Source organism: Lolium rigidum, chromosome 1, assembly GCF_022539505.1.
Source record: "Lolium rigidum isolate FL_2022 chromosome 1, APGP_CSIRO_Lrig_0.1, whole genome shotgun sequence".
Lineage (NCBI taxonomy): Eukaryota > Viridiplantae > Streptophyta > Magnoliopsida > Poales > Poaceae > Lolium > Lolium rigidum.
This window is the reverse complement of record NC_061508.1, coordinates 82,757,272-82,769,243: the sequence shown is the minus strand read 5'-3', so window position 1 is coordinate 82,769,243 and position 11,972 is coordinate 82,757,272. Positions and strand designations below refer to the sequence as shown.

Here is an 11,972-nt window from a genome sequence, read left to right as displayed (position 1 = left end):
ACAGGATTAAATAAGAAAAACAGAAAGCTATTGGGTGTGAAATAGTACCGCCAGGCGCCACGTTTTAAGTTTGCTAGAAGCTTCTCTTATACAAACAATTTCAGCGTGTGCAGTTGAATCCCTGAGATCTTCAACTCTGAACACAAAAAAAGACAGAATAATAAGCAAAGTGGATATTTCATTAGTAGTTTTTACTAACAGTTGGCTACATCATATATGCTACTGCTTACAGATTGCAACCACGAGCAATAATTTCTCCATTATGTACTAGCACAGCTCCAACTGGCACCTCCCATATATCTGCAGCCCTCTGAGCTTCAAGTAAAGCCTCCCTCATGAATAATTCATCAGTCTTTCTCTGTTTAGCATCATGCTGGTATGCTTCCTCCCATTCCTCAAACGTCTCCTTCAATACCTGTTTATTCCTCTGAATCTTTCTCCTGCTCAGCGCAGCATCTTTTACTTCTGTTCTGATGATTTCAGGGGCCTTGCGCACAAAAATCTTCTCCTCCAGCCTAGTGGAACCACCAGTAGGCAATTCCGTTGATTCAAACGAAGCAGATGAGGTATGCTCATGTGGTATCATTGTCTGGGTCTGAGGGACATGGTAAGGTGTTATAGTGACTGAAGGTTCATATCTCCAGCTATCTGAACCGTCATTGCGACAAGCTTCCTCGGGTTTAGCGGTCATAGAAGAGGTGCCGGCTGAAACTCCTTTTCCAGCATTAATTCCAGCAGAACCCTGAGTTGCGATCCTGGACGAGCTTGCCACTTCATCTCCAAGTGTCTGTCCTATTGTGTCATCTACCGAAGTTGATATGCCATCCTCAGCCGAGTGTCCCATGGTATTTTCTTTGGGTGATGCACCTACTTCAGACTGTTTTGCACTCTCCCCTGATATCTGAATATCACCCTTGGAAATTCTGGGTACAAAGTCTCCTTTGGATCTACCTACCTCAGATACATTGCCAGAGGTTGATATTTGCAAACCTTGTGTACCTGTAGGCATGCTTTCCTCCTTTAGTGTTGATGCTACTATGGATTCTGATTCTGTGGTGTGTGACTTCACCAACTGATGATCGTTTGGTTTGATACTCCAGTTTCTCTTTTGAATGCTGTCATTATCATGCCCCTGAGTTGACAGCCAACCCTCCGTACTCTGAGAATTACTGGATGAACTTTTCTTAAATGATTTGTTGCTAGAGTCGTGAGATTCACCACGCTGAACCCAACCAAGACGGACTATGTCCGCAACATAGGCCCAAAGTGACTTGTGAACTTTTTTAGAAATAGCAGTTTCATTTTTGGGTGTCTGAGAGGCTGAGTTTGCACCTCCATCAGCTGAGGATCCTTCCTCCTTATCGGCCGTCTTAAAGGTCTCTTGGGAAGTAGCACTTTGAACATCCCAAATCTCATCTGATGGCCCCTTCATTCTGGACCTGGATGAAGATCTCGTTGTACCTTCCATTATGGACTTCTCGTTTTTCTTTGTTAAAGTAGTATCTGCATCTGAGGCATCTCTTTGGAGCTCACCAACAAATTGCCCTACATGAAATGTAGATGATTTCTCTAATCGAGCAGCTGATTCTAACATGCTTTCGTTGACAGACTTTCTGGCAGATGAACCACCTGGTAAACTCTGTATTGCAGTAGGTTCAGTCCTTCCTAGTATTGTTCCTCTTTCCTCCATATCCACATTGATGTCGGATGCCTCGCCGCTGCTCTCAATCCCCAAACCAGTAATATCTTTGTCATCAGAGATTCTGCTGCTGCCTGTCTGCTGCGAGTTCAAAGCTGTGTTACGGTTCATGAATCTCCCAGTTTCTTCTACTCTTGTCAGTATCCCTCTAGAGTCTTGAGAGGATTCACAAAATGTAGTCCTTACTTGATCGCTTCTTTCACCGGAGCCTTGTGTAATTTGCAGATCACTATTTTCACGGCTATCCCTAGACTCCACAAGATTGACAGCTGAAATCCTTTGAGCCTGATTGTCACTTCGGTTATGAGAACTGCTAACAACTACAGTGTCACTAGCGTGGATCTTGGTAAGATCAGTTTGTTCCTTCATGCCACTAGCAGTATGCACAGATGAGGACGGATGAAATCGACCATCTGTTCTTGTTTCAATGTGGCTTTCTGAAGTACTTGTCGTAGCAGCATTGTTTGTACGATCCTTAGTAAGTTCCATTTGTTCTTGCATCTCTTTTGTGCTGCCAATAACTGAGACCGAGTGAACTTGACCATACACTCCAGTGTCATGATTACTCCGTGAATCCCTAACAATTGTCCTATCGCTAGCAAGGACCTTGTTTTGATGGATTTGTTCTTGCTGGACCCTTGCCCGGTCTATCAGACTCGTGTTAGAAATAGAGTTAACATCTGCTCTAGTTTCAGAATGATTGCGTGAGCTCTTCGAAATAGAAATATCACTAGCACGAACTGTAGAAACATCAGCATGTGTAGCATTCTGCACATCTATGTCTGTTTCATGTATCACCTGCTGGTTTGCGTACCTCTTCTTGTCTCTTATGATATGAGTTATATTCTCTATGGAAGTAGATCTGTCATCGATGTCCATCTGGTTAACTTCCTCGTAATTTCTCTGTGAGTGAGAGGCCCTGTTAACATTGTGACTACTATCCATCTTTATATCCATGAGCTTTTCTGAGTTTGTCCTCGAGTCAGTGAGTGCAACCATCTGATGATCCACCTTGGCTTCATCATGTCGATCAATTTGTCTTCTACTGTCACTAGCAGTATTTACAGAACTTTGAAGGGAAGATGACTTATTATCAATGTAGTTTCTTCTATATTCCTGGTGATTACTCAGTGTTGCTGAATCCAGTTCAGTATTGTTACGTCGGACTTCTGAAGTTTCCATTATCCTCTGTGAGCTTTTCTTTGATTCATCCATTTGTGCTGCTACTTGCTGATCTACATCTCTACGCTGCTTCAAAATGGAAGAGTTCTTTGAGCTGGAAATCAAGATTGTATCATCCTCAGTTATAACCTTGACATCTTGTGTTCCCATCCTAGAATCTCTTGCTCTGACAACCCGTGCTTCATCATAATCGTACTCACTTTTACCATCATTTGATAAACCAACAAACGAAGAATAACGTCGGTCCCTCTCTTCCGATGTCTGTGCAGTTCGTCGGTCTACATTATCATCCCACCGCACCCTCGAGGATGAATTCTCCCTTGCAAGTCTTTCATCAACAGTGTTCCTTGAACTTGACACCCTCTGTGACTCATCCTTATGAAATGCAGACGCAGAACTCTGAGACCTACCACGTGAGTAGTGCTTACGCTCAGCAATATCTTGATCATCGTTATCATACTCGCTATCATGCCAACGGCGTGACTCCAAGGTTGAAGCATCCTCTTCCCTGTACTTCTTTCTCCCTGGGTTCGTGATAACAAATCTTTTATCATCATTTCTATGGCGCCTCCCATCTCTTCTCACATCATCCTCATTGTTGATTTCAAAATCCATCCTCTCTGTTTGCCGACCAAATTTCCGGTCGTCCTCACTGTACATGTCAGCTCTCACTCTTCTAGCATCAAACGCATCCTCATAATCAGAATCCCTTCTTTCTCTTCTGCGATCATATTTCCTGTCATCCTCGCTGTATCTTCTAGCATCAAACGCATCCTCATAATCAGAATCCCTTCTTTCTCTTCTCTGGTCATATTTCCTGTTATCCTCACTGTACCTTCTAGCATCAATCACATCCTCATAATCAGAATCCCTTGTTTCTCTTCTCCGGTCATATCTCCTGTCATCCTCACTGTATCTTCTAGCACCAACTCTCCTTGCATCATCAAACTGAGACTCCCTCCTATATCTCTCTTCTGCCATCTCTCTTCTTCGCCTCGTATCCTCGTCGTCGAGGTAGCCCCTCTGCTCCAACCTCCTCCTGGCAGATTGATGACTAGCACGTGTCCCGTTCACGTCCCTAATTTCTCTCCGACGGCCACTGTGCTCACCTTCATGATAGCAATCATTTTCCACAGCCTTCCTCCCATGACAATCTCTACATCTATCATCGTCATCTTCTTCTTTCCGTCTTCTTCTCATACGCGACTTACGTTGCAGCTCCCACTGAGCATGACTGCATTGATCCTCATCCTCTTCCTCTTCCTCATCCCAGTCATCATGGCATTCCATCGAGTACCTTGTGTGCGGCCACTGACCACCATCGTACTCCCACACCTCCTGCCGAATCGCCCTCCCCAGCAACCTCGGCGTACCCCGATTTCCACAGCTATTCCCGAGACCTAACCTGCCACTTCCTGAGCTGCCACATCCGCATCCCGGCGCCTTCGATCGCCGGCAAGCCACTCCAAGATCCGACCTTCTAGTGCCCTGCACGCAGCATCGTTGCGCGCTCGCCTCCAATCGCCAAGGAACGTGCTGGAGAGACGATCTTGTACCACCGCATCCACCTCTGCTGCTGCTGCAGCAGCAGCGAGCGGCCACACGCCGGTGGCAGCAGTGGGGCAGATGCAGCGGGGGCGGGGGCCGGAGCCGCGGGGAGAGGAGGAGGAGGTGGGTCGAGTGGCGGAGGAGGTACCCGTCGAGCAGAAAGCGGGCATTAAGGTGAGGGTTCAGCGGGCCGAGCTCCCGCTCCCGCTGACCGCCGTCGGCGTCGTACTGCTGGCAGTGGTGCGAGGTGGTGTAAGAGGAGGAGTGGGCGTGATAGGACGGCTTCCCGGCCCTGAGGGCGAAGGCGGCCGCGGAGTAGGAGCTGTACATGGCGGCGCGCGGCTCCCGCCGGTGCGCCGCCGGCCGCCGAAGAACGAGCGAGACTGTGGGTGGAGGTGGTGAGCTTTTGGGTCGGGGACTGGATCGCCTGTGACGTGGCGTCGTGGGTTGGAGATGGACCGAATGTTACGGGACCGCGATAGTCGTTTGGATCAGATTCAGCCGCAGCATGCTTCTGTGCCGTGCGATGCGAAATTGACGGCTCAGATCGAGTGGTACTCTACCTGACACTGGTACTCCCTCCGTCCTCAAATAAGTGGACATCTAGCCTCAAACTTTGTTCATGAAAGAGTGTACTTCTATGTTCCCAATGCACTTTAAATTAGCAAAAGTTATTTCTCTCTCATCGCATGGAAATCAAACCCAATAATATTCAACACATGTTATCTTAATTTTGTACATGCACTTAGCCTATTGGAGATGAAATAATTAAAGAGGAGGGAGATGTTGTTTGCATCTTCCCAATGCAATTTTTCTCTCTTTTTACTAATTTATCTTGAAAATCCCGCACGTCCACTTATTTGTGGACGAAGGGAGTACAATACAGCGACCGTGCTGGATCGCACTTCATTGAATCCATCACGGCGAGCTCGGATTGCGTGTACGTGACTGTTGTGCTGTCTGGGGAAAGGGCTTTCTGCGAGTCATGGGCGACGCGACGACAAGATCAGAGATGTGGATGTCACGTGGGGTATCATGGTCACATGGACATGGCGTCACGTCTTGATCCGCTGTTTTTTTTCTGTCACAAACAAATACTACAAACGAAAGGCTACTCCTTCCGTTCCAAACGAGTGAATGTTTAGCTTTAAATTTATCTGTAAAAAAGTGTACTGTATTTCTTATATTTCAATGCATTTAAAGTAAATATAATTGTTTCTCTCTTATTGCACGGGAGTCAAACCCAATAACATCTATTCTTTTCTTTTTCGACATAGAGCGACTTCATCAGAGGTGGAAAAATTAAAGAGAGAATAAATGATTAGTTGTATATTTCCAATGCAATCATATTGAAAAACTAAAACATCTACTCTTTCGAGGAAAGAGGAAGTATGTTGTTAATTTTTTTTACATTGAACACTCTTATTCTGTTAAGACGCAGTTACATCACCGATCACCAGACGGATTACAGATTTTTGGTAGTTTCATCATTCACAAGCATTGTTCATCATGATCTACCCTATCAACTAAAGCTACTACTAGTTCATGAGCAAGCTTATTAGACATTGCAAAGACATAAACCGCAATAGTCTCAATGTTTAATTTACTATCATGATAGATAGCCCCTAACCATCTGTAAGGGTACATTGCCCATATGTGTGGTTTTGGTAATTAATGACAACCCCTATGGACTAATGTTTTCATTGAGTTTATATGAAGGAATATTTCATAGGTACTACTTGTAGTCCATGTGTTGGATTCAAGTATGGATGCAAGTATGGATGCCATGAAGATAAAGATATACCTTGTGTATTGGCATCAAGATCATCGATTTAAAGATATATATATGATATGATCAAGAAGAAGAAATGAAGATGGAGTTCTTATGTGGAACTCAGTATTAGCCATGCTCTAGCTTATGTGATAAGCAATGAATGATCAAGATCTTAAGTGCTTGATTCCAAGTGAAGAATTCAAGTTATGGCTCTAAGTCAGTGTCATGATAGTGTCATAAGTTGAGCTATGGTTGACTAAGATTTAGAGCATGCAAGAAAATGAAGAATTCTATATACGCCTCAAGATAGTATGATAGAGCATGAGAAGATACAAGGTTGACCAATACAAAGAGTGAAGAATAGTGTAGCACCCTACCTTTTAATAAAGGCAAGATACCTGTGTATAGTGCTATTCCCGAGATCACTGATAGCACACACATTACAAAATATAGTAATCATTGCAATAGTATCAAATTACTACATCTTTGATCCAAAGGGTAAAGTAAAACCTTACAATTTGCATAGTCACATGGACTAGCTCAGTACAATGTTCAGAACAAACACAGCGGAAATGTAAATAATCAGTGAGACTTCATCATCTTCATGTGCCACAGGCAGTCTTGTTGGAATGTAGACTCGAGATCCTACCACGTACTTCTCCTCAGAAAATCCTGCACGTTTGAATATGCAGCCCCACGAATGGAGGTCAGTACAATGATGTACTGGCAAATGACACTTATATGGTGGCAGCTTTGGGCATGACTATCTACATGATATTTGGCAAGTGGAGTTTAGGCAAATTTGCATAAAGCCAATTTTATCCTACATTTTATTTAAAACAAAACATTTTACAAAACTCATAATGATGTCATAAACAGTATCATGGTTACATCTCCCATGTACTATCCGACAGTTGCTACTCCAATTTTAACTTATTCAGAAAAGGTGATGAGATTCTTCCGTACATTCCTTGCCTAGAAAGCTCAAATTGTCCATAATCGGGGACACGGCTAAGATCTTAGGTTTAACTCTCGAGAGGTTGTGCACTTTCACCTTACGACCCACCCTTCCCAAGAGAAGAAATGAGACAAGATCTTTTAGAAGGAGGTTTCCACCATAACTAGCTAGACCCGTTCCCGTTGGGTTGCAAGCCCCATCATCATGTCTAGCAACAAGTTTGACCTCACAACTTACTTAATCCCGGCAGAGCCCATAATACCATAAGGATGCACTGGAAGCTATCTAGAACATGGACGACATAGTAATCTCTTTAATCCTGAGTGGCCATCCACAAGTGCACCCTCAGGCGAAGACAACCACAATGTGGCCCTGAGTAGCCACTCTACATTTGCGCACTCTCAGGGATTCATCACTTTAGTCCCTAGGGCGCGTGAGGAATCACTTTAGTCCCTAGGGCGCGTGAGCCTGAGCAGATCGCCCACCAAACAACCAATCCACCCAGGTGATTCATTAAAGTTGTTAATTTTTAATTCTCAATACTCACAATCCAAGTTGATCAAAACAGCAGTGGCACATTGTTATTGCTAGGCAAACTAAAATCTAGCAAGGGCTCATGGTGGCTACACACTACTAGGACTGATAAGCATAGCATAATCTTCGAAAACAAAATCCTACCATGCATACTAGTTTATAAAACACTAATGCATAACAAAATAGGTAGGTAATTGAGTGTCACTTGCCTTTTTGGTAGTCGAAGCGCGTCCACTTCTCTTAATCAAAATACGTGCCTCTCCGTGCAAACTATAACATAGAATATAGCACAACATAAACACACCATTCAACAACAACAAAATCAAACAAGACGACAAACAGAAATCGCTCTATGGTACTAAGGTATGGCATGAGGTTTGGCTTGCAGGATATGGATGTGAGAGTTTGGACGGAAAGTAACATGATTAGAAAGAATTGGATAATCTAAGATATAAATGAAGAATATTTATGCTTTACAAAAGCATGAAAAGAATTCGGAACGGCCTATGTGAATTGAATCACATAAATGACAAATAGTGCAACAACAATACTACTGAATAAGTGTGACAACAATTACTCAATAGTATGAATTACACATAGGCTTGGGTATGGACCAAAGACATATGAAAGTACTCAATTTACTTATTTGTAAGTTGAATAGTTTTAAACTAATTCAAAGGGGTGAATGAAAAAGAATTTGGATAAACACAATATTGGTTCAAGGTATAGTGTCTAGTGGTATTGGTGTGTGGATGTGATCATAAGTTTCACCTTCACAAAAGAATCATGTTGAGAAAGGCTTATAAAAATCGATAATGGATATATACTCAAATTCTCATATTTGAATTTGAGTATTTGCAAAGTGATACAGATATTTTGGACGGAGGTGCTATTGGATGGAGTAATGTAAAAACAAGACTTATGCAATTGGGTTCACTACAAAATCATTTTTAGAACTCAAGTTATGATTAGAATAGTGATTTAGCTGAATTTGAACGCATCAACTTTGTGCACATAACAACTTTGATATTTTCTGATTCCATGATGTTACACATGTTCTAAGGATTCCGAGACTACAAAATTGTTAATTTCGGACCAAGTAGATTATTTGATATAATTTTTTATAGTGAAAAGGATTAATTAAACCATTTGAATTGTGATTCGAAAACTAATACATAACACATACAGTAATCTTGCATATTTGGATTCTACAGGTTATAAGCTTTCCAACGATATAAAATTTGTAAAATTTGGCCCAGTGGATGATTTTATATTGATTTTACAAGTTAGACATGCAATCTGACATTTAAAAATTAAATTTAAAACGGGTTGACCGAGTTTGACTGAGACGCTGACTGGACTGCTGACGGTACCGCTGATCGTATCGTTGATCTGTACCGCTGATCTGTACTCGCTGATCGTACTGCTGACCGTAATGCTCGATCGTAGTTTGACTTTGACTAGACTGAGTTGACTATGATGTCATAAAGGTTGACAGAAAAATTTACTCAGATGGAAAAACTTTCTACATCAAAGTTGTATAGAATTAATAGATCTATCTAACGCACACATTACTTTTCACAGCGGAATAATGAGTTTGACAAGATCTGAGATATACCTTATAAGATCTGAATCTTCCAACATGATTTTCTCCCTACTCGATAAACGAAAAAGGGTGAGACTTGCGGCAATCGAAAGATCTTGACGAGGGGAACAACTTCCGTGTTGAAGTCATGATGATTCGAGATCGTTTTGAAACTCGATTTGGCTCCGGTTGACTCGAAATAGATCTGTAGATGAGCGACAAATTGGTACTTCAACTCGAAAAACTTCCAACATGAAAGTTGTAGAGGATGCTCAGATCTACATACTCACCAAAGGAATTTGGATTTCGTGAAACGAGCACGAACTTATTGAGGATTACCTTTGTCAGATCTGATAGCTTGCGAACCAAAATTCTCCGTGTATGGTGGACGAAAAGAGATGAGATTGGTCGGAATTGAAAGATCTCGACGAGATCTACAACTTTCGTGTAGAGCCCGAAGCGATTTGAGGTGGTTATGGTGGTCAAATCAACGAGTTAAGATTTTGTTAACCTAGGGTTTCGAGAAGAGAAAAGTAACAAACGGATCTAAATTCCGAGTTGTGTAGTTCAAGAAAAGTACGTTTAATTGGAGATAACTTTTATAAATACGGGATTCTTTTGTTCGTGACCGAACCGATCGATGGCTGCCTGGCTGGCTCGGTCGGTCGGCCGGGTGGGCTTGGCCTGGCCGCCTGCTGGGCCGGTCGGTTCGGCTGGCCGGCCCGTTCTCTTTTTTTTTTCCTTTTCTTTTTTCCTATTACTTGTTTTCTTTATAAAATGAGTTTCGTAATTCCGATTTGAGTGAAACCAATTCCTACGAGTTTGTAAAATTATTTTGCTCGACATAGGACAACAAAAGAACTTAAATTTTATGAATTATTATTTTATATCATTTTGTTACTACTATGCCATTATGGCTATATGAGAATAGTTTTAACATACGCATACCAAACAAATTAACAAAAATTTGTAAAATCAAAATAGTGTTTTAGGATAATAAGGAACCTGTTTAAAATCCATTTGTGAAAAATAAAATAATAATTATATGCACTTAGCCTAATTGCTACTTTGGCAATATTTCACAAATATAGTTTTCTATAATTTTATTTTCTTAAATAGAAATCCTTAAAGGATTTGAAAACTTTGAAGCAGGGATATTTTTGATTTTGAAAAATACTTTGAAACCAAAAGTCTTTGTAAAACTCATTTTTGGAAAATACCTTTAGATAACTTTAAAAGTTTTAATTTCTTGTGAATTTTCAATCAAGTGCAAACAATCAAGCATTAAATTTATTTTATTTTACATTTAGAAATTTAGAAAATTTCGGGATGTGACAGACTACCACCCTTAAAAGAAATCTCGTCCTCGAGATTTGAGAAAGGCTAGAAATAAAAGGTTTTGGGCTCAGGTCTTCTAATAGGTTCGTAATCACTATTGATTCTTTTTGAACATCTCCGAGGAGATTTCAGAAGTCAATCTTGGGCTTTAAAAACGTTACACTAAACCATATACAGTCATACCATCAACTGTGTCCATTCTTATGATGGTACTCATCCCATGAGTATTATCCTTTACTTGAGTACACTTGGTCATGGGGAACTTCTTACGATACCTTCTCATGCAGCATCTGATGTAAATCCAAAATCCAAAGGTACGGCTTCTACCACCCTTAAAAGGAACTTTTGTAGGTAGTCTTGGGTCTTGGGTTTAGGCTAAGATTATCTTGGAAATGACTTGGCAATAGGTCATATTTGAAAAACATCTATGGATTAGGGCTTCTGAGTTAAAATCCAATAGGTGAATGTTTATTCACGTATAGTAAACAACATATCTCTCCAAGGTGTGTCGAATAGGTTTCCTTCATATTAGGGCTTTCTAATCCAAATGGATGGTTGTTGAACTACTTTTAAAAGTAAGGTTCACTCCCTGGGTCAAATGAAAGACCAACCTGAGATTACTTCAAGGCATCCTTCATATTCTATCATGTTGGTGTCATCGACAATCTTCCGCTATTCTTCGTCTAGTGGTTGTGTCTTCAAACTCACCGTAGTCCTACGCTTGGCAGCACTTGCCTACTATAAGGGCATAATATTTATTCACCCTAGGGTTTAGGCTTATTCGCCGACATCTCTTTGGTAGGTATGTCTCTCTAGATTCGCAAAGTCAATATTACGAAAGCGAATAATAAGAGTAGTAGGAATGGTGATCAATCCATCCTGCACCCAAATCATTACTCCGTATTTGATTTATTGAATCTCGTATTCTAACTCTTGGTCAACCTCACAAGTTTGATAAAAATTCCATGGAGAATTGAATCAATGTTTCAATCCCCATTATTGAACTATTTTGAAAAACATTTCTATCGATCCCTAACTAGGATTTTGCATATCTCGCACTCTTCGGTTCTTCATCTTGATAGGAACATGAACGTTGGTTTCACTACTACTGTTTTCCATGGCGAGTTGCCGATAAAACATTCTATGGGTTAGATATAGGTGAGAATAGATAGAAAGATTCTAAAGAAGGTTTCCGACCCAACACATCAAATCAAAGCAAAACATCTTGCAAACAACATCCAAGCATCAAGCAACATATTTCAAACACAAACGAACTAGTATGGTCATACCTCAATTTGGTAAGATCAATACTTTGTTACTTTATCGTTGGTTCGCTAAAACAGAACTAATGGTG

The 11,972-nt window shown here is 41.3% G+C and overlaps 1 pseudogene; it reads right to left on the bottom strand.

Moving 5' to 3' along the window:
- Positions 1–1,421: 1,421 nt before the first annotated feature.
- LOC124686436 lies at positions 1,422–4,759 on the bottom strand (annotated as a pseudogene).
- Between the last annotated feature and the right edge of the window lie 7,213 nt (positions 4,760–11,972).